Raw genomic sequence first — 18,109 nt, 5'->3', positions numbered from 1 at the left:
ATTTGGAGCCATTTAGAGAAAGAGAAAAATGGAAGATTTTTGGTTTTTTTGAAAAAGGTTAATGTGGTATTAAGATATTTATGACAAAAAGTTTGAGAGAAAATCAAGGTAAGACATAGGGATAATCTAGGTTTTTGGATGTAATTAAGGATTCTCTGATATTCTGTAGTGTCAATTATAGCTGGATATGTTTGTTGATTCATCTGAGAATCCAATAACAGGACATTAGTTGATTCAATAATTGGTGATTTTAGTACATTCATTACGTAAGCTAAACAACTATGGTTGGATTCTTGAAAATTTGATTTGGATTAAGTTAAACTTTTGTTTTCACTAGAGCAAGAATTATTGGCAAATCCATCAATGCGCTCGGGGGTTCGATAGAAATCAACGTTTTGGGGTCAAATCCTGTATATTTAGAGGCAAATTCAGTATTTGAAGGTTACGGCTGTCACTGCTTTTAATACAAACCTATTGCTAGCGACGAAGATTGAATTAAGGTGTACATTCAGCCAGTTCAATCCATTTGATTCGGTTCGATTTACAAATTTTTTGGTTCATCAATGAACCATATTTAATTATTACCGAACGAGGACTAAGTTTGGTTTATTCGATCTAGCTCTCTCCATTCAATTCACATATAGTGTAATTAAATCATAGTCACAAGCAAATTGTCAAAAATAGATAAATAAACCCATGATTTATATACGTTGGAAGTTAAGAAATGAAACAACATAAGAGGAGAGAAGAATTCGGTTTATCGAAATACAATCCTATATATTTGTTGTTACATGACTACAGCAAGAATCATTTGTGCGCAAATCCAACAATAGAGTCGTGAGTTCGGTAGAACTCAATATATATGGTTCGAATCCCAAATTTATGCCCAAAAAAAAAGAAAAAAGAAAAAGACAGTCCGTACATTAAGCTCCCGCTATACGCGGAACCCAAATATAAGCAAAACGTGGCATAAATAGACTTAACTTTATATTTTTAGAATTCATTCTTTCAACTAAGAACGCACAATTTAAATTCTGAATGCGCCATTAACAAGAATATACTAACTTGTTTTTGTCTTGGTGAATCATATTCAGTTGGTATCTGGTTAAACTTGAATATTAAAGAATCATACTATAGAAGGATCAAACCAATCACCTTAAATGGTATCACTGTCTGCTGATGCAATTTTGCATAGGAAATGTCAATTATAATTACAAAGAATATTCTTTTGATCAAATTATCGTATTTTATATATCAAATGGTGGGGTATTTACAGTTCCAAATAACTATACAGAAAACAACATTAGACTGAGCAAACAGGCTCCAGTTCTACATGCCTCAGTAAAGCCTTCTACTGCCTCACACGCTTTCAAGCTATTCAAATTTTGCTGGATTCACATTCTATAGAGGGTAGTAATTCAATTTTTGTTTGTAAGTAGCCAACCTAGGGGATAAGCTCGTTCGGAAATAGACCTCCTGAATGATCAATCGGACAGTGATTTCTGCTGCCTTCTTTTGGTTCTGAAATATTCTATGATTCCTCTCTTGCCGCAAGTAATACACAGATGCAGCAGAGTAATGCGATAGATGCCAGCCCGTGCACTCCTCCCTTTGCACATTTTTTGTGTCCATTGAGCAGTTATGTTCTACCAGCATATGGGAGAAACTTGGATGGCAAACAACACACTCTTGAGCAGTTATGTTCTACCAGCATATGGGAGAAACTTGGTTGTCCATGAGCTTATTCTCCCCAATATCTTATCAATTAAGGGCTCACATTGTAATATAGATACTCTTTTGGTGCTTAGGGTACCCCTAAGTACCTAAAGGATAACTCACCTCTAGCAAAGTTTAGGACCTCCATAATCTGCTTGTGTTGTTAGGCAGACCCCTCTAAAATAGACTGAGCTCTTGGTGGAATTAGCTATTAGTCATGAGGCTTTGGAAAACATCTGAAACTTGTCATGCATGGCTTTAACTGATTGGACATCTCCTTTACAAAAGAGGAGGAGACATCTGCAAATCCAAGTTGGAGTGTTGGACCACATTTAGCTTGGCACACCTAGGATGATACTTGAAACCAAGGGCAGTCTTCAAAGACTTCAGCAGTCTACTTAAGTACTCCATGCCTAATACAAATAGGAAGGGGGAGAGGGGATCGCGCTGTCTCAGTCCCTTCCTAGCTGCAAAGGGCTTAGTTGTCTTGCCATTGATGATGATAGAGTAGGTAACAATGGTTATGCATTCCATTATCCATTCAACAAAGATCACTGGAAAGCCAATCATTCTCAGTACTTGCTTAAGATATAGCCACTCCAAGGAGTCATATGCTTTTTGCATATCTATTTTAAGCATACATCTTGGTGAAATGCTCATCCTCCCATATTCGTTTACTAATTCATGGACCATAATGATATTGTCCCCAATCAGTCTTCCAGGTACAAAGGCAATTTGAAAACTATCAATTAGATGGTCTATTACTCCATGCAGTCTAGTTGTAAGCACTTTAGAAATAATCATATATAGCACAGTACAACATGAGATTGGCCCGTACTCTTTTATAGTAGAGGGGTGTTTGACCTTAGGAATCAGTGTAATCGTTGTACAATTAATAGCTCCGTACATGCTTTCTGAGTTGAAAAAGTCTATAACAGCTTGTGTTACCTCCTCTCCTATGACTGGCCAGGTCTTTTTAAAGAAGAAGGCATTAAAACCATCACAACCTGGAGCTTTATTATCACCAATGTCCTTGATTGCTTCAGCCACATCTTCTTTTGTGACAGGTTTGATAAGGTTCAGTTGTTGTTCTCTATTCACCATCCTATCATTTTGCATTATGTCTTGTTGAACCGCTGGAAGTTGATGAGCAACTTGACCAAGTAACCTGTATAGAATCCCAGTACCTCTTCTTTTATATCTCCAGCATTTTGCAGCAATTGACCTGCAGAATTTTTCAAAATCCTGATTTGGTTTTGTGCCTTCCTATTCTTTAAGCATGCGTAGAAGTAAGCTGTATTAGCATCATCCAACTTTAACCAATGCACTCTAGATTTTTGTTTAACTATAATCTCCTCTACCATCAACCATTTCTGTCACGATCCAAAATCTACTAGTCGTGATGACACCTAACCCAACCCGATAGGTAAGCCAACTAATAACTATCCAATTCCAATAATATTTAATAAGACAATTTAAGTAAAAGAAATTATCTGAATCTTATACATTTTCCAAGGATTGGTAGTACAAATCATGAGCTTCTACGAATAGAGTTTACAAAGCTGATATGAAGAAAATACATCTTCTGATTGAAAAGTACATAAATAGAGTTTTATAAATCTAAGGCTACCGTGAACAAGAGGCAACTACAACAGGAACTCAGGTACATCTTCAAATCCAGCTCCCGTCGAACACAGCACCCTCAGCAGCCAACATCTGCACGCAATGTGCAAAAGTGTAGTATCAGTACAACCGATCCCATGTACCTGTTAGTAACAAACCTAACCTTAGGTTGAAAGTAGTGACGAGCTGGAACATGGTCGGGTCCAACACCAATAGCCAATAACAATTCATAACAAAGTAGAGCATATAAATAAGGAAGCAACTCAGAAATAAATTGCTCAGCTTTTTTCACAATTTTCCGAAAATAGTTCCGCTTTTCAAGAATAACAGTGAAAACCGAAATCCTTTACCGAAGTCGTCGAAAAATAAGAGATAGTTTGAAAACTATAAAAACCCTTTTCACAATAAATAAGATGTTACATTTTCTTTCCAGATAGCAAGTGTAAAATACCTCTCTACGCCCACATATCAATGTGTGTAAAAAGTCATGAATGACGTGATACCGTACATCATGAGGAAAAATGCATCTCTATGCCTCTATGTCATGTGTGCATGCCAATGCCATGTATCTCGGAGATGAATCATGTACTCACACTCTCAGAGTACCAAATCTCACTGTCTCACACTTTCCACTCATCATGCTCAACCACTCGGTACTGTATATGGTCCATACGGCCCAGGGAAGATCCATCTCGGAACATATACATCACTGACCATTAGTCACTCAGTACCGAGGAAGGCCAATCCGGCCCCATGGAGAAGATCCATCTCCAGGTATATAAATGCTTCGGACAAGATCCACGTCCAGGGAAGATCCATCCCTCAATATAATCAACCACGCTCACTGGGGGTGTGTACAGACTCCGGAGGTGCTCCTACAGCCCAAGCGCTATCATAAGCCAGATCCAGGCATAAATCAATATAACATGCTGCGGCATGCAGCCCGATCCCATAACCGTCACTCATAATCAGGATCTCAGCCTCACTCAATCATCAATCTCTCCAGTCTCACTCACGGGCTCATAATGTCATGAAACTAGCCCGACAAAAATGATATGATATATCAGTACGACAACTGAGACCGAGATATACGAATGCATGAATATGACTGAGTACGATATATCAATGAAATCAGTGAGATGACAGTAAGAAACGACCACTATGGGTCCTAACAATATCAGCATAAAGCCTAAAGAGGATATCTAGCATGATTGACAACTCAGTTACTTAATCACATGGTGAAAACACATATATCAACAAAATAGGGCCACTAAATAGTGCTATGAAAACAACAAAGTCACAATTCACCGGGTGCACGCCCACATGCCCGTCACCTAGCATGTGCGTCACCTCGTCATCAATCACATAGCTCGTAATTCGGGGTTTCATACCCTCAGCACTAAGTTTAGAAGAGTTACTTACCTCGAACAAGCCAATTCCAATACCGAGCAAGCCAAGCGATGCTCCTAAAATTCCATCACGCGCGTAGTGACCTCCGAACGACTCGAAACTAGCCAAAAGCAACTCAAATATATCAAATAAAGCCCAAGGAAACAATTCCAAATGATAAAGATCGAATCCTAAATCAAATCCCAAATCCGGCCAAAAATCACAACCGGGCCCGCACCTCGGAACCTGACAAAACTCCCAAAATCCGACAACCCATTCAATTACGAGTCCAACTATACTAGTTTCACTCAATTCCGACTCCAAATCGATGTTCAAAACTCAAAAATTCATATTATGAAACTTTAGGCCAAAACCCCCAATTTCCTCTTTAAAATTCGTCAACCAAAAGATAAAATCGAAGATAGATTCATGGAATATAACCAAAACCGAGTAGAGAACACTTACCCCAATTCAAATGGTGAAAATTTCTCCAAAAGTTGCCTCAATCCGAGCTTGGAAATGTTAAAATGAAGCCAAACTCGCGAACCTTTGTATTTATCATTCTGCCCAGCACTTCCGCTTCTGCGGACACTTAATTGCATCTGCGATGTCGCTGAAGCGACCAAAATTTCGCTTCTGCGGGAAAACACTAAAGCTGGGCCTCCGCTTCTGCGGTCCTTTCCTCGCATCTGCGCAACCGCAGGTGCGGAACAGCCCATCGCACCTGCGCAAACATCTGCTTCTGCGCCTAACACTCCGCTTCTGCGACCACACAGGTGCAGGAGAATCTTCGCACATGCGACTACAGTTCACCAGCCCAAACTTTGCTTTTGTGCGCCCCTGCTCGCACCTGCGAGCTCGGACCTGCGATCAAAGCTCCGCAGGTGCGATTACACCAGCATAGTTCACCTTCAGCAATCACTCAACTCCATTTTTCGATCCGACAACTGTCCAGAATCAACCTGAGGCCCCCCGGGACCTCAATCAAACATACCAACAAGTCCCATAACCTAACACAGACCTACTCGAGGCCTCAAAACACACAAAACAACATCGAAACAATGAATCACAACTCAATTCAAAAATCAATGAACTTGAAACTTCAAACTTCCATAACCGATGCCGAAACCTATCAAATCACGTCCGATTGACCTCAAATTTTGCACACAAGTCACATTGACATTACGGACCTGCTCCAACTTTCGGAATCGAAATCCGACCCCCCGATATCAAAAAGTCCACTCCCGATCAAACCTTCCAAAATTTTAACTTTCGCCATTTCAAGCCAAATTCTACTGCGGACCTCCAAATCACAATCCGGACTCGGTCCTATGTCCAAAATCACCCAACGGAGCTAACAGAACCATTAGAAATCCAATCCTAGGTCAATTACTAAAAAGTCAAACTTGGTCAAACCTTTCACATTTTAAAGCTTCTAGCTGAGAATCATTCTTCCAAATCAGTTTTGAATAACCTGAAAACCAAATCCGACGATTTACATAAGTCATAATGCATCATACGGAGCTACTCATACCCTCAAACAACCGAGCAAAGTGCAATTGCTCAAAACGACCAGTCGGGTCGTTACATCCTCCCCCACTTAAACATACGTTCATCCTCGAACGTGCCAAGAGTTTTTCTCAAAGCCATCAAACCGCAGTGTAGCCTTACCATGCACATACTCGGGGGTGATCCCATGTTACCCTATCCCATATAGGTATGATAACACAACATAATTGAAATTTCTTAATTCAACCTAGTCCATAAGCCTTAGAATCCAATTTCCACATCCGAAATTTTCTATAAAATCAGAATCTCGCATCTAAACACTGTATAAGTTTGAACAAGCTGTATCAAGCCTTCACCATAACCCAAGATGTAATCACATGATATATCACATAAATCAAATGCTCATAGCGATGATTTTCCAATCACAGTAGCTGCTCAAAACAACCCAATACCGGTAATAAACCTCAACCAAACAAAGCCTCGTTCTAAAACCTTCGTACACTGCCAATGATGAAAGAAACATGCAGAACTCACAACCATTCATCAGATTAACAAGTCATGGAGCTCCCTCTCCTTCGACAAGGACTATAGCAAATTTCTAAGCCGACTTCCGATATTATCCTTCCAAATATACCACAATTAAATCCGATAGTATCCATTCTAGGTCCAATGACCTCATCTCATTCTACACGACCACTCTAGTATCATGACACATCAGTACAATCTAAAACCACAACTCGTGCAACCCCTGCACCAAATAGCAACATTCCAAATGTACTTAATCATGAAAATGACTCAAACGAGAGAACTGTCCCGCCAACTTAACAAGTACCATCACAACGCCATGCTAAGAGCCTAGCACACACCGTAGAACCAAAACACACAAATCCNGCATATACCATGCCATCATATGAAAAATACGAGCACTTCATAATCCACTCCAAGTCACAAGCAACTGCATGCTTAATTAGCCAAGAACTCTCCATTTGATCCCATCTAGGAGGAAATCCCAATACGCAATATGTTCCACACACCGGTAGGAAATATACACCTCGAACCATGGTAGAAATCATCGAGAACTCTTCGAAACCCATTTGCACATAACCAAACCGTTAGGACTAAATCCCTCTAACTCAACCAAGCTACGCAGGCCGCCAAACCCAAGATTTTGCCACCAAACACCTTTAGAGACTCACCACGCTATAATTACCCAAAGACGGACCTACTCGAGGCCTCAAAACACTCATAACAACATCGAAACAACGAATCACACCTCAATTCAAAAATCAATGAACTTGAAACTTCAAACTTCCACAACCGATGCCGAAACCTATCAAATCACGTCCGATTGACCTCAAATTTTGCACACAAGTCACATTGACATTATGGACCTGCTCCAACTTTCGGAATCGAAATCCGACCCCCCGATATCAAAAAGTCCACTCCCGATCAAACCTTCCAAAATTTTAACTTTCGCCATTTCAAGCCAAATTCTACTGCGGACCTCCAAATCACAATCCGGACTCGGTCCTACGTCCAAAATCACCCAACGGAGCTAACAGAACCATTAGAAATCCAATCCTAGGTCAATTACTAAAAAGTCAAACTTGGTCAAACCTTTCACATTTTAAAGCTTCTAGCTGAGAATCATTCTTCCAAATCAGTTTTGAATAACCTGAAAACCAAATCCGACGATTTACATAAGTCATAATGCATCATACGGAGCTACTCATACCCTCAAACAACCGAGCAAAGTGCAATTGCTCAAAACGACCAGTCGGGTCGTTACATCCTCCCCCACTTAAACATACGTTCATCCTCGAACGTGCCAAGAGTTTTTCTCAAAGCCATCAAACCGCAGTGTAGCCTTACCATGCACATACTCGGGGGTGATCCCATGTTACCCTATCCCATATAGGTATGATAACACAACATAATTGAAATTTCTTAATTCAACCTAGTCCATAAGCCTTAGAATCCAATTTCCACATCCGAAATTTTCTATAAAATCAGAATCTCGCATCTAAACACTGTATAAGTTTGAACAAGCTGTATCAAGCCTTCACCATAACCCAAGATGTAATCACATGATATATCACATAAATCAAATGCTCATAGCGATGATTTTCCAATCACAGTAGCTGCTCAAAACAACCCAATACCGGTAATAAACNCAACCCCATACCACGATACGTAATATCATTTTACCAGTCATCTGAAACCGTCCATGCTGCCTAAGGACTCATGACCTTCCTTCAAAGCTGAAGCGTGACCTTACACATGCAAATCTCAATCCTACACACACACCGCATATACCATGCCATCATATGAAAAATACGAGCACTTCATAATCCACTCCAAGTCACAAGCAACTGTATGCTTAATTAGCCAAGAACTCTCCATTTGATCCCATCTAGGAGGAAATCCCAATACGCAATATGTTCCACACACCGGTAGGAAATATACACCTCGAACCATGGTAGAAATCATCGAGAACTCTTCGAAACCCATTTGCACATAACCAAACCGTTAGGACTAAATCCCTCTAACTCAACCAAGCTACGCAGGCCGCCAAACCCAAGATTTTGCCACCAAACACCTTTAGAGACTCACCACGCTATAATTACCCAAAGACGGACCTACTCGAGGCCTCAAAACACTCATAACAACATCGAAACAACGAATCACACCTCAATTCAAAAATCAATGAACTTGAAACTTCAAACTTCCACAACCGATGCTGAAACCTATCAAATCACATCCGATTGACCTCAAATTTTGCACACAAGTCACATTTGAAATTACGAACCTGCTCCAACTTACGGAATCAGAATCCAGCCCCGATATCAACAAGTCCACTCCCGGTCAAACCTTCTAAAATTTCAACTTTCTCCATTTCAAGCCAAATTCTACTGCGGACCTCCAAATCACAATCCGGATGCGCTCCTAAGTCCAAAATCACCCAGCGGAGCTAACGAAACCATCAAAAATCCAATCCGAGGTCAATTACTAAAAAGTCAAACTTGGTCAATCCTTTCAAATTTTAAAGCTTCTAGCTGAGAATCATTCTTCCAAATCAGTTCCGAATAACCTGAAAACAAAATCCGATGATTTATATAAGTCATAATGCATCATACGGAGCTACTCATGCCTTGAAACAACCGAGCAAAGTGCAAATTCTCAAAATGACCGGTCGGGTTGTTACAATTTCTAAAGCTCTTATTTCATTTTTTATTCTTCTTGTACCAGCTCTATACACTCAGCAGGATCTCTCATTTGCATTTGGATATCTTTCAACTTAGACCTTTCAAGTGCTACCCTGTCTCCTATCTTATCAGGTTCTTGTTTAGCAAGCCCTTTCATTGCAACTTTCATCTGTTTAAATTTCTGCCATACCTTCCGCATAAAGTACAATTGGCTAGGTGTTGGCCAACATACTTCCACAACCTGCATAAATCCTTAGTTATCTGATAAGTAGTTAAAGAATTTGAAAGGTTTGGCTCATGTTTCTTGCATGCTTTCAAAAGTGATCCTCACAGGGAAGTGATAAGAAAAATGAGGGTCCATTATTAGTCCTTCTAAGTGAGGCCAGGTGTGTATCCAGTCAGCATTTTCCATTATTCTATCTAGTTTGCTGTGAACTTGATTATTTGTCCACGTATAGTATCTACCCACAGATTTCAGCTCTATCATTCCAGAATTTTGTAGGAAGTTTTTGAAATCACTTACCTCCACTTCTAGATATAGGATTGAGTTAAAACCACCCATCATCACCCCAAGCCCTCTCATATTACCACCAACAATAAGCAATTCTTGCCACAATTCTTTCCTATCATTGATGGTATGCAAACCATATATTGCACTAAGATGGAAATCTATGGTAAGCTACAGGATCTTTACATGGCCATGAATAATTTGTTTGTGGATTCTTTTTACAGTGAAATCCATAAACCTTGGGTCCTACAGAACCCACGGTCTACCTCTTGGATCAATATTATAGTTGCCAATCCATTGCTAATCTGCTACTATTTTTGTATAGTTTTTGGAGTATTTTTTTCTTTTACTCTATTTTCTATAACTACTATTAGGACTACCTTATTCTTCTTGCTAAAGGTGTTAACGCATTTTCTGCTTATAAACCTTATTTATTCCTCTCACATTCCAAGCTACAAATTTCATCTAGGGGTTTTGTGAGCAGGCAAATCATCCTTCTCCACACCACTACTCTGGCCCTTGTCCTGCTTATTACCATTGTTCTGAACCACCATTTGTGTTTCCTCATGTAAAGGTGTAAAGTAGTTGATAGTCACTACCCTGTGGTCTGGTATCTTAGACTTACTAACTTTGAGTGCAGACTTTCCTTTAGCTTGTTCCGACACTCCAGGTGTTGCCTGTTGTCCTGCTGCCTCCTGTAGGGGATGAACTAGGCTATCAATGAACCTTTCATGAGCATCAATATGGGTATCAACTGTAGGATCCAAAATTTCGGATATTTTCCACTCTTGCTTCTGATTATCCTGCTTAGCTTGTATTTTCTGTCCATTTGGCTGTGAGGGTTTATTTTGTTTGTAGTTATGACCAATTTGGCAACATGTAGGGCAAGGCTTCCAATCGTACACTAGTGGTTGATCAATCACCTTCCATGTAGGATGACACTTTTATGCTCCATGTCAAAGGTCTATGTACATCTATTACAACCAAGAGCCTTGCATAGAAGATCCTCTCTGCCTTAAACGTACACTTATCAACATGGATTGGTTTCCTAGACCACTCCCAATTTTTCTTAAGGCTCTTTTACTCCATCAGTTCAAAGGTAAGCCGGGGAGCTTCACCTACAAGGGGATAGTCTTATATAACACAGTACAACAAGAGATTGGACTGTATTCTTTTATAGTAGAGGGGTGTTTGGCCTTAAGAATCAGTGTATTTATTGTACAATTAATAGCTCTGTACGTAATTCATGAGTTAAAAAATTCTATAATAGCTTGTGTTACCTCCTCTTCTATGACTAGCCAGGTCTTTTTGAAGAAGAAGACATTAAAACCATCACAGTCTGGAGCTTTATTATCACCAATGTCCTTGATTGGTTCAGCCACAAATTCTTTTATGACAGGTTTGATAAGGTTCAATTGTTGTTTTCTATTCACCATCCTACCATTTTGCATTATGTATTGTTGAACTGCTGGAAGTTGATGTGCAGCTTGACCAAGTAACCCCTATAGAATCCCGGTACCTATTCTTCTATATCTTCAGCTTTTTGTAGCAACTGACCTGCAGAATTTTTCAAACTCCTGATTTAATTTTGTGTCTACCTATTCTATAAGCATTCATAGAAGTAAGCTATATTAGCATCACCCAACTTTAACCATTGCACTCTAGATTTCTGTTTAGCTATACTCTCCTCTACCATCAATCGTTTCTAAAGCTCTTATTTCATTTTTTATTCTTCTTGTACCAGCTCTATACACTCAGCAGGATCTCTCATTTGCATTTGGATATCTTTCAACTTAGCCCTTGCATGTGCTACCTTGTCTCCTATCTTATCAGGTTCTTGTTTAGCAAGCCCTTTCATTGCAACTTTCATCTATTTAAATTTCTGCCATACCTTCCACATAAAGTACAGTTGGCTAGGTGTTGGCCAACATGCTTCCATAACCTGCATAAATCCTTAGTTATCTGATAAGTAGTTAAAGAATCTGAAAGGCTTGGCTCATGTTTCTTGTATGCTTTCAAAAGTGATCCTCACAGGGAAGTGATAAGAAAAATGAGGTTCCATTATTAGTCCTTCTAAGTGAGGCCAGGTGTGTATCCAGTCAGCATTTACCATTATTCCGTCTATTTTGCTGTGAACTTGATTATTTGTCCATGTATAGTATCTACCCACAGATTTCAGCTCCATCATTCCAGAATTTTGTAGGAAGTTTTTGAAATCACTAACCTCCACTTCTTGTACTGGGGTAGCATATAGCCCGTCCTCTAGATATAGGATTGAGTTAAAACCACCCATCATCACCCCAAGCCCTCTCATATTACCACCAACAATAAGAAATTCTTGCCACAATTCTTTCCTATCATTGATGGTATGCAAGCCATATATTGCACTAAGATGGAAACCTATGTTAAGCTGTAGGATCTTTACATGGCTATGAATAATCTGTTTTTGGATTCTTTTTACAGTGAAATCCACAAATTTTGGGTCCCACAAAATCCATACTCTACCTCTTGGATCAGTATTATAGTTGCTAATCCACTGCTAATCTGCTACTATTTTTGTATAGTTTTTGGAGAATTTTAACTCTATTTTCTATAACTACTATTGGGATTGCCTTGTTCTCCTTACAAAAGGTGTTAAGCACTTTCCGCTTATAAACCTTATTTATTCTTGTAATTCAAGCTACAAAACTCATCTAGGGGTTTTGTGAGTAGGCAAATCATCTTTATCCACACCACTACTCTGGCCCCTGTCTTGCTTATTACCGTTGTTCTGAATCACCATGTGTGTTTTCTCATGTAAAGGTGTTAAGCAGTTGATTGTTACTATCCTGTGGTCTGGTATCTTAAACTTACTAGCTTTGAGTGCAGACTTTCCTTTAGCTTGTTCCCACACTCCAGGTGCTGCCTGTTGTCCTGCTGCCTCCTGTAGGGGATGAACTAGCCTTTCCATGAACCTTCCATGAGCATCAATATAGGTATCAACTGTAGGATCCAATATTCCGGATATCTTCCACTCTTGCTTCTGATTATCCTGCTTAGCTTGTATTTTCTGTCCATTTGGTTGTGAGGGTTTATTCAGTTTGCAGTTATGACCAATTTGGCAGCATGTAGGGTATGGCTTCCAATCATACACTAGTGGTTGATCAATCACCTTCCTATAGGATGACACAGTTTTATGCTCCATGTCAAAGGTCTAGGTACATCCATTACAACCAAGAGCCTTGCATAGAAGATCCTCTCTGCCTTAGACGTACACTCATCAGCATGGATTGATTTTCCTAGGCTGCTTCCAATTTTGCTTAAGGTTCTTTTACTCCAGCAATTCAAAGGTAAGTTGGGGAGCTTCACTCACAAGGGGATAGTCCTTAGAACTTCTTCATTGAAATCAAAATCATCTGACCATGCTCTTAGTATAATGGGTCGATTGATAAGCATATAAGGCCCAGAGAACAGGACTGCATCTCTATCAGCTGCAGTGTTGAAACGAAAAACAAAGTATCCATCATTATGAAAGAGTACTTTATGTTTCTGCACAAAGTTCCACTAACTAGCGATGAGGCATTCCATAGCCCCAATTGATGGGGTATTTCCAACCATGTAAGCAATTAGGGCTACTTTCCACTTTTCAGTTTTAATTTTAATGTCTTCCTCTTCTAGTTGCACTACAACTTCTCCATCCTGAATCAGTGGTGGTATATAGGTAAGGCTCATACATTTGGAAGCAAGGCTATTTCCATCAAATAAACCAACCCACATCCTAGCCCCTTCTGTATTTGGTTGAGCCTCCCCTGTGTGGTTGTAGCATATTCACCCTCATGCTGGCATATGTCTCCCCATTTCAGATTACTGTTTGCCATTTTTATTGTTCCATTGATCAAATTAGGGTTCACATTTTCCTGATTCGATTTTGATATCTCTGTAGTTTTCATAGTAATTACAAAGAATATAATAGAATGGAAATTCACTTGTTTCTGAATTTAAAAATTTAAGAAATTAATTTATGTTTTACACTTGTTCTCCTATTAATTGTTTGCATCGCCCGATAGGAAGCAATTTTAAATACAGTCAGACCTCTCTATAACAACATCCTTATATAATAACCATTCATTATAAAAGCCTAGTTACTCTCGGAACCGAATATCATATTATGTTATATATATAATATATGTCCTCTATAACGGCACTTCACTATAGCAACCAAAAAATTTCGGAACAAACGAGACTGTTATAGAGAGGTTTGACTATATAATATTTTTCAAACATGCTTACTGATGCAAAACTACTAGTTTAGGTATAGAATATCAATGGAATACAGGAAAAAAAAACAAAAGAGATCATAAAATTGGTCAAAATAATCATAGAAATCCAAAACAAAACTAATGTTATTATATCCAACCAAACAATTTACAATTGCTTTTCAAACCTTGTGTAATATCCCAAAAGTCCAAAAACATCATGTACAAATTAGACTAGTGGCGACAAATTCAACCCAAAATTGTTCGACCCATCCATCAAATTGGAATCAACCCGCATAGTTTTATTCCCATATTGAAATATGAGCGGATAGAATTCAAGAACCGTTTTGCATCATATCTAAGAGATTTCTCAATTCATGGTCGAAGAAGCAATTTCACTCGATCATTATCAAACTGAGTGCAATCTTTTAGCCCGTTTTCGTTCAATCCGCCCAACCTGCTCAATGTTCCGACCCCTTCAACCAATCTTGAATTAATACCAAGAAGAAGAAGAAGCAACAATGAAGAAATTAAGGGAGAGAAAAAGATATCAAATCTTGCTATGCCTATGCCAAAAGATGAGCATAAAAACACATCTTCTAATAATATAAAATCTTGAACGTTGCTCTTTGATCATTGCATAGCAACCTGAAGCTGCAGAAACTTTATGTTTCTTATTCCCTGTGGCTTCTTTCTTATTATTTTTCGATGATACCGAAACATCTTTATTTCCATGCTTCCAAGAAATTGCCCTTCTATTTTCTTGACATGCAAACGTAGAAACACATTGACCCATCTTTATATTCCCCAAAGACGGCAACGACGGCGACAACAACAAAAAACGCAGTGAAATCTCACAAGTAGATTCTGGAGAGTATAGTGTGTACACAGATCTTATCCCGATCTTGCAAAGGTGGAAAGGCTGTTTCAGACAGACCCTCGGCTCAAGGATATATGTCTCCAAACACCAAGAAGGCAAAACAACCTTTATTTTTCGGATCAAATTCTTGAAAAGAACTGAATTTCTCAAACTTTTGTGTATGTGTAAGTGTGTGTAAGAATAATAACCACTTCCTTTTTTGTCTCTCTCTCAGGGGAGAGTTGAGAAGAAGGCCAATGGCACTTGACCCTACTTTTGAGCCACCCTTTTAGAGCACTATTTAAGACTTTTTTTTTTCTATGTTTATTTCTCTGTCTACGTGTACATGTATATATGGAGAATAATAATTGTTAATAATTTTATTAAAAAATTAATTTTATAGAGAATAATGTGGTTATGTTGTCAACTTCAAGCAAATATATATATTTTTGAACGTCAAGCAACTTTATCTACAAGCAACCGTTTCGCTTGTGGAAATTGGAAATAGGTAGACTATTACCACCATACGTTTCTGATTTAAATTATTTGGATAGGGATCTAATGCGTGTTACATGGCGTTTATATTTCTTGAATTTACTCTTAACCATTCAATTATTGGAGGTCAACTTTTGCTTCAAAAAAGGAAAAAATTATAATTATGAGATTTCTAAATAATAATTTGTGAAGGTGACATTTTACTATCTCTCATTTTTTATAATTATCGCGCAACCGTTACCATGAACTATAATTATATAATTACTATCACCGTCATTGCACAACCATCATCACTAACCACCTCAACCCGCCACCACAAGCACAATCATTACCATCGGCCACCACCATCAACCAGCACCATTAGCCACCATCTCATGACCATCATCCTAACTACCAAACATCGAATTTTGCTAGCGTCACTAGCTTTTAGTGTGTGTTTCATCAAACAAAAGTATTTTACAATATCGTATAAATTAAATTTTTCTCTAATATTTTTGTAAATATAATAGGATTTTTTAATTATTAGTTTATAGTAATTTTTAATTTACAATTAATTATATATATTCAGATAGTGAGAACAAAATATCAATCTTAGTTATCTAGTCCTTAAGCATAAATATATTTGGATTTAAATATATTATCTTAAAGTTAAAAGGAAATAATGACCTTAAATTAGAAGGCATTTGAATTTTTTATGATTAGGAGAAAACCTCGGACCGCGTTTAGCTGGATGTTTATTGGCCCAAATACTGAGTTGTATATATGATGGGATAAGGAAGAATATACGTATTATTATGGAGTAGTTTCTTCTTTCTAACAAGACTTCTTTTCTGCGTTGTATATCTAATGGGAATGAAAATACAAAAGTTTTTGATAGCTTTGGTTGGCATTTGGTGCTCATCTACTTATTAATTATTGGAAAAAAACTGGTTATTATTAGGTCATTATGACAGCTAATTCTTTAAATTTTAAAACGCGTTCTCTTAATTAAGTTTAAGGTTGGAGAACTTATGTCATGAGCAATCAAACATCTCTTTTATTTTTTCCTTCAATAATTCGGTGTTCAATATCTATATTAGGGAACGATTAATTCAAATGTACGCCGTAAAATCTCACTTTAGAGTGCTTCCTACAAAAAATAAATTTATATCCGAAGCTTAAACCCGAAATATCTGATTAATAATAGAAGAGTGTCATTCACTACAATCTTTGGTGCTTACTGTCATAGTACTCTAATTGGCTGTAAATTATAACTCTATATATATATATATATATATATATATATATATATATATATATATATATATATATATATATATATATATATATATATATATATATATATTGGCTATAACTAGTTATGTGGCAAATCTAATAACCTTCGAGGTCCCATACCAAACTGCTATATTCGCTCCATATTATTTGTTTTTTTCTTAAAAAAGATTTTGTTAAATTTAAAAAAAAATATTTAATAGTCTTAATCATGAGGATATTCGTCTACTATCCTTTATCTCCCTCTTAAACATCACATTTGATTGGGTAGGAACTAATCATTCTAATCTACCTAATTGCAGGTTCAATCTATGGGCCCTTTCCATAAGTCAAAGGACAGATTGTGAGATGGGAGAAAAAAATACTGCTTAAAAGGTCTTAAACTTTGACAATTTACCTTCAAAACTGCTATCCCTTTCTCTTCAAGAAGCAACAAAAAAAAAAGATTTTTACGCAAATAATCGGTTATATTAACGGTTTAATTTTTCTAATTGGTATACATAAGTTATATATTGATTACGCACAACTACATATATATATAGTGTATGGATTATATCCGTCGTTTTTTTTTAATTAAACGGTTAAGTAAACAACTATTTAGGTTAATTCTCACAAAAAAAGTTAGTAAGCCCCATGATTTTGCATTTGCAGTATTTTCCTATATATTCTCAGTTCAAGATTTTATTTTCAACAAAAGAAATCAACTTTATACATTTTGTCCGCTCAAAATTTTTAAAATTTAACTAATAGAAAACAAAAAATCTGATATGCTCTTTGTGATAAGAAAAGAAACATCTATTTGTTACGAATAGAATTGTAATTAGAGTGAATGTCTATCTTTTAGAGAGTTTTACTTTGTGGCTAAGTCATTTTCCCCCTATAAATAGAGGGGTCTTACCCCATTGTAAATCATCCCAAAATTCAATAAGAATTACTCTCTTTCTCTGCATATTGTTCTTCTACTTTTATTGTTTTATTACACGTTATCAACACGAGACTCTACTGTCTCAAGAAGCTCTTTGAGAAGACTAAGGTATAACTTTTCTCCTCTTTAATTATGACTGATATTATGAAAAGAAAGTTCGTTGCCCTTGAAATTTCGGGCAAGAACTATATGACATGGGTGTTGGATGCTGAAATCCATTTAGATTCAATGGGTCTTGGAGACGCCATTAAAGACAAAACTAAAGCATCCACCCAAGACTGTGCTAAGACCTTGATTTTCTTGCGCCATCACCTTGATGAAGGGTTGAAAATAGAATATCTCACAGTCAAAGATCCACTTGTTTTGTGGAAT

This window comes from Nicotiana attenuata, unplaced genomic scaffold, assembly GCF_001879085.1.
Source record: "Nicotiana attenuata strain UT unplaced genomic scaffold, NIATTr2, whole genome shotgun sequence".
NCBI classification, from domain to species: domain Eukaryota; kingdom Viridiplantae; phylum Streptophyta; class Magnoliopsida; order Solanales; family Solanaceae; genus Nicotiana; species Nicotiana attenuata.
The sequence above is the reverse complement of the archived record's forward strand: the minus strand, read 5'-3'. Positions refer to the sequence as shown.